The 6,635-nt window shown below is 39.7% G+C and overlaps 1 pseudogene; it reads right to left on the bottom strand.

Moving 5' to 3' along the window:
* Window positions 1-5,820: 5,820 nt before the first annotated feature.
* LOC132680161 (selenoprotein K-like) lies at window positions 5,821-6,077 on the bottom strand (annotated as a pseudogene).
* Between the last annotated feature and the right edge of the window lie 558 nt (window positions 6,078-6,635).

Below are 6,635 nucleotides of genomic sequence, written 5' to 3'. Positions count from 1 at the left end.
AGCTAATATACGAAGTACTTGTCAAAGTCACACAGCTAATAGTAGATGACAAGACAATGGTTTTAAAGCAAGCATTCAGATTTCAGTGTACTACACTCTGTACTTCCCACTAATGATTTGTTCAGGAGTTAATTATCTAAAATCCATGGGCAAAAATCCAATATAATTTCAAAGCTCAAAGAGACTCCCAAAAGCAAAGGGTCAAATCTTCTATAAGTTTTATTGGAAGAATTTTGACAATATCTAGCAATTTAACCTCAAAGGAGAGGGGATAATATGAGCAGATAGAACATCAGTTTGTTTTCTCATGAGGAGAAATCAAGAATTAATACAGGGGCGCCTGGATGGCTCAGTCAGTTGAGCATCTGACTAGGGCTCAGGTCGTAATCTCACAGTTCATGGGTTCAAGCCCCATGTTGGCCTCTGTGATGACAGCTCAGAGCCTGGAGCCTGCTTCGGATTCTGTGTCTCCCTTCCCTCTCTCTCTGTCTCTCCACTGCTTGTGCTCTCTCTCTCGCTCTCTCATAAATAAATACGTAAACAAATTAAAAAATTTAAAAAGAATTAATACACCTCAGCTTCTATCTCCAGCTCTAAAAAAAAAAAAAAAAAAAAAAAAAAAAAAGAAAGAAAGAAAAGAAGGTCACAGAATAAAGACCTCAATTGTCTGGTCATGGGGGAACACAGCGCATTTTTCAATCGGATACATTTCCCAGGTGCTGCTTAATCTTAGGAAAATAGAGGTTAGGAGAAAAGCAGGAACACCCTGAAACCTGGAGGGTTCAGAGCTGGTTCTTGGAAGAAGAGGTATCAATAAAAGGGTGTTTGTCCCAATGTCCCAGGGACAGTGAGCAGCAGTCCTGTGTTGAGTACTCTACATAGGGCACATGAGCCAGAGCTATGACTGTGAAAATGGCAGACAGCTGCACAGTGGCCATGGCAGCAAAGAAATGACAGTGATCTTAGTAATGGAAGAAAAGTCCAAGTGAGGCATAGCACACTCGGATACCACCATCTCATCCCATTCTGTTGATCAAGGAAAACCTAGAAGAGCTTGGCAGTGACTCCAGGAGAGACAGTGACATGTGAGGCAGCAAGGAAAGTCTCTACTGAGCAAACTTGGCTTCCAGAATTCACACTAGGGGAGGCCTGGCTAGACATCACTGTTTTTATTGCTCTTAGGTTCTTTTTTCTTTCTCAGTCTGGTAGCCTATAGAGATCTGTTCAAGAATTTGGGTGGGATTTACTATTCCAAAAATGAATCATTTACTCAACAAAAGCATGATTTGTGTGTGAAGGACTATTATTTCCAGGTATTCAATATTAAAGTGTTTTCCCTGGAGCTATTTGTTTCCTTATAATGCACTATAATTTTGTACTTAATGCTATAGGGTTAATATTTTTAGGGTAGTATCTACATTGCTCATACCATTGTATCAAGTTAAGCATAAAGGCTGCATATGACACTTGGACCCATTTTCCCCTCATTAAAACACTTGCCTCATGATGGAAATAGGTTTTCAAAAGACGATCTTCAGTGGAGTTTCTGGTCGCGGATTAACGGCCTTTTGGTAGGACAGATTCCCTGCTCAGAGGACTATAAGGATAGACATAACTATGACCATCAAGACTGTCACCTTTGCAGTCACCCAAGGACAACTGCAATGTTCAGATAAAAGATAAAACTATGATAATATTTATTACAAATGGCAACATAAAACAAATTCCGTGTTCTTAGGAAAACAAGTGGCTCTTGGTGACATCTGTCCTGTTTATTCAACAGCCAGCATTTGTCACTGTATAGCTATAGCTTCCAGCATTGTCAGAGTTATTAATAACAAGTCAGAGAAGAAAGCAAAGCTATTTGGAAGAGGGAACATGAAGTCAGAGTTCCTCATGTGGCACTTTTTCGTAGAGAAGAAAGCTTTCACCTGTATTTAATAAGTCGGTGGGAGGTGAGAGAGTTAACATGAAACAAATTATATATTTTCATTTTATATTTGTTTTCCAGTGGTTTGAGACTTTTGGGACTTCAGACTTTATAGCAGTAACTCAGCTCAATATTATAGCATGTATCACCTTGAAAAAGCAATTGGAAATGCTTGTTTGTATTCTCTTTGTGCACTGAGTGGGCTGGAATCATTCTCTTCAAACATCATTTACAACTCGATGTAATGAGCATGTGTAGTCAGCAAAGGTTTTAAAAGTTAATGAGAAACACAAAACTTTGGGGGTTATTTCTCAATGCATTCAGTGTCTACAGCTAGGTCTGTGTTTTAAAAAGAACTCTGATGGCCTTGCCATAGATTTCATTTCCAGGACAATGGACTGGAAGCAGACATCCACCTTGCCTTGAACCTAATTAAGAAGGAGAAAGCAAAGGAGGAAGAAAAGGCAAGAATCATAAAAGGAGGAAGACAAGGAAAGCATAGCATGGTTTTGTTTGAGCATCAGCAGGATGGGGAGAATGATCTTTCCCCAGGTAGAAAAACACTGTGCAGCCAGCCCAAGCAATACCAGGAAGTCAGAGGAAAGGTCAAAAGGTGAGAAAGCACAAAGAAGCAAAGTAAAAGGTCTCCCTTCACTGGATTACTCTTTTTTTGAATTTCAAAAGAGGTGAGGGGGCGGGGAGGCCTTTCCGACATGATTAATTGGGAGACCAGAATTGAATTTATGACACCACAGCACGTTCAAGGAGAGGTGGAGGCCTTTCTTCTGTTAATTCATTAAAGACAGGGAAGTAGCACCAACTATCAAAAAGAACAATGAATTAGAAACCTGAAACTCCTCTTGGCTCCACTGTTTATGGTCTCTGTGGCCTTGGCAATTTAATGAACCACTCTGAGAATCTGTCTCCTCATCTCTAAGAGGAGAGCTTTGGGCTAGAGGTCACTTCCACCTTCCCAAATTTAAATTTTAAATTCAATTTCATTAGAGGTACTGAAATATGGAGTTGTTTTTTTTTTTTTTTTTTTGTTTTTTTTTTTAATAACAGGAAAGAGCAGGGAGAAATTTGTGAATATTAAGCAGTTCTTACCTAATTGTGCTTAGAAAACTCCATAAGCTTTATAACCTCACTGCCTTTATTTTTTCCCATTTTCTTAGTCCTTAAATGTATTCATTCTAATTGAATAATGTCATTTTCTTTCACTTCAATTTCTATTCATTATTTCAGAGATTTGCATTATTTTGGGAAAGGCCAAGAATTGGAGAATTGGGCTAAACACATACTGAAAAATCCCTGACTATACTATAAAGTAACTAACGGTATTTTATGTATGTATCATAACCAACAAATTCACCACTTTGCTATTTCAGCACATGTGTAAAACGGTGTTTACTCTACCTCTCTACAAGGGATCTGGTCTTCCAGAATAATTTCAATATATGTTCACTAATACACGATAGTCCTAAAGTCCCATGATTTACACACTTGAATACTTTTTCCCATTTTATCCACCATATGTCAAGAAGTATAGAATATTTTTGAAGCTACCTTTTGAGTTTAATTCTGGAGTCCAGGCATATACAAAATAAAGCAGAACTTGAGTCTAAGTAATAACCATGTAAAGAAAGCTAACCATATTTTGGCAAGGTTTTTGAAAGAACAAAACCAAACCAAAGTGTGTGCATTTGGGAAGTTCTATCCTGAAACTTCACAACAAATCTCTTGGTGATTCAAAGTCCACGGAGATCCTGGGTAGCTTCAGAATTTAGACATTGTTGCAGTGTCCTACTATACTTTATAGCTAGAAATCTTCTTTAAGTTCCATTTCGGCCTTGAATCCAAACCACAGGCCTCAGAAAAGGCCAGTAAAATCTTTAAGAGAAAGTTAAACATTGAATAATTGTCCACGTTTTTCATTCCACACATAGAGCAGTAGAGTTGAAGAGAGCAGTCTCCTAGATGACTGGATTTTAGAATTTTAGAGCGGAAAGGAAATGATCTAGTCCAAAGCTCTAATGAGGAGATGACAAAATACCCCAGGCGGTTTTTTTTCAAGGCCACAAAACCAATTGGTGACATAGTTTTTACTGGAAGTCACATTTTCTAACTTTTAGTTTAATCTCCTTTTACTATACTTTTATTTCCAATTGGATAGCCTTGCATAAGAAAAACCATAACTAATAGCAAGCAACTTTCTCTGGGGGTAAAAATCTTTTGCCCTTTTTATGTGTTTCCATGTGGAGAGTCCATTTGGGCAACATGCCTTGCTTTTTTCTTCTTGGTCCTCATTCCCAGAGGAGGATGAGCATCTAAGGACTGTACAACTGGGAGCAGGAATGACTGGCATTGTCTTGGCCCTTCCCCTTCCCTCTCCTTTGAGAGCCTGTGTGTGCTCAGGTGAGGCATGCCCAGTGGGGAAAGCTGGGCCTCTGCAGTGAGGTCTGCTATGTTTTATACCTGCCTGAGAACAAGATAGGCAAGTTTCTTTCAGGCCATTTGGTTCACTGGCTTCCAACCAAGCCTTTAACACTAAGATAAATTCACCTCTAGGGGTACCTGGGTGGTTCAGTCAGTTAAGCATCTGACTCTTGATTTCAGCTCAGGTCTCAGCTCAAGCCATGATCTCACTGTTCATGAGGTTGGGCTCCTTGCTGACAGTGCAGAGGCTGCTTGGGATTCTCTCTGTGCCCCTCCCCTGCTCATGCTGGTGATCACTCTCTCTCTCTCTCTTTCTCTCTCTCTCAAAATGAATAAATATTTTTTTAAAAAGATGATTTCACATCCATCTCTTGACCTCCTCTGTAGCTCCAATTTATTTCAAATCTGCATGGGAAGAGGGGATTTTTTTTACTAAGTTGCCTAAGATTCCAATGACTTTAACCTGGCAGAGTCTACATTTTCTTGCAGCCTACACTCAGTAATATTTATATAAACAAGTTAAAGACACTACTGTATGTGGAGTTATTTCTAGAGAATGTATTGCAAGCGCTAGGAAAGCGATTGGGGTAATGGCTGGAACATCAGCAATATTCTGGTCTTGAGGCTGTCGAACATGATAGCACTATGATAACAGGGCCCCATGATCTCCCAGGAGCCAGTTAAGGGGCAGACCCACTGTAATTGCCTAGCAGTCCTTAAAACTGTACATCTTCCCTGCATGTTTTCACGTAAACACCAGATGTGTGTTTGGTCTATGTCTGGAGGCTCCTTGTGTTTTCCTCCCATGCTTTGATGTTTATACCTGGTGAACATGAAATAAAGATATGCAGTTTGCCGCTGCTTCTGTTTCGCTGGCGGAGGCCACCCTGTGTGTCTGCTCAGTCTACGTGAGAACTTTTTCTTCAGTGTGTGGCTACAACTATGTAAGCAACAGATGAGAAGGAAAACTTGGTAAGACCTGGCATGTCAAATCAACTAACTTGCTCTCTACTGGAGGGCAGAATCTCTCCTGCCACTTCAGCACTCCTCCACCTTATCTGGCTTTGTTTGCTTGTTTGTTTGTTTCACTGGATACACACCTCTTACTTTTCTTCAAATTTGCAGTTTTTAATCATACAAAATAAGAAGTCAAGTTTTGTAACCTAAAAATATTTTACTTATTAAAACTATATTAATACTTTCATAAACTACTCAAAAAAGATAATGAGATGAACACGTGCATTTGTAGAACTGCGTGTTAGTCATGCCAGATCCCTGGGGAGGCAAGTCCCAGCATGACCTCATTTGTCTGTCTAGACACAGAGCAATCCATGTTCAGGTGCACACATTCAATGACTTGTCCAGCATGGTCAGCCCTCTGCTTCTTGATGGTTTCCTTCTGCTATGAATGTACATGTCCAGTTGTCTCCTGCTCAGAGTAGACATTGACCTTCTCATCCACCAGCCATTGGAGGAGGACTAGGGCCACAAAGATAATTAATCCGACCTGTTCTTCTGGGAGGATTTCCTGGTGGGCCCTCTTCCATCAGCATGTCTGGAATCACAGAAGTTTCCATAGCCTCTTTTTCACATCTTGCTGAAGCAAAACCACAAATTCAGCTATTCCCCAGAAGAAATCTGTTATTAAAGACTGTCTGTACGGGACTGACTCCAGGCATTCCCACCCTTGTCCCTTTGAGATGTAAACCATCCTGCCCCTCGTTTTGTTTTCCACCCCAGGGCAACTCAGCCATCCTATTTGGTTTTGACTCCTGACTCTTTTCTCTCCTACAGAGCTAAGTGTTATCCTGGATATGCTAATACCAGCTATGTAGGCTGGTAACTTTTCTCTGAGCCTCAGTTCCTTTATCTGAAAGTGGTGAGAATAATTGTATTTGAAGGAATTGTATGGTACCTAAAATGTCTATCATGGCACTTCGTGTTACTTACTAATATTACTTTGATATGATTGTTTTCATTAGATTCCATTGCTACTTCCTTAAATAGTCTTAGGTATTCCTCTATTCTGCTCATATGGTACTTCCATATCACTTGTTTGCAGCAATTTCCACAGTGTACTTTAATTGTTTGCTTACACATTTGTGTTCTTCAGTGGCCTGTAAGTTACTTAAGAAGAATAACTGCTAGGTGTTACATCTTCATATCCCTGAATCCAAATTAGACTAATGACTTGAAAGGGCAAAGAAAATAAATGAAAGAATTAAAATGTAAGTGGTTATGTGAACAGGACGTATAAATGTTGTAATCT

Source organism: Panthera onca, chromosome A1 (genome assembly GCF_046562875.1).
Source record: "Panthera onca isolate mPanOnc1 chromosome A1, mPanOnc1 haplotype 2, whole genome shotgun sequence".
Classification (NCBI taxonomy): domain Eukaryota; kingdom Metazoa; phylum Chordata; class Mammalia; order Carnivora; family Felidae; genus Panthera; species Panthera onca.
This window is presented reverse-complemented; position numbering and strand designations above follow the sequence as displayed.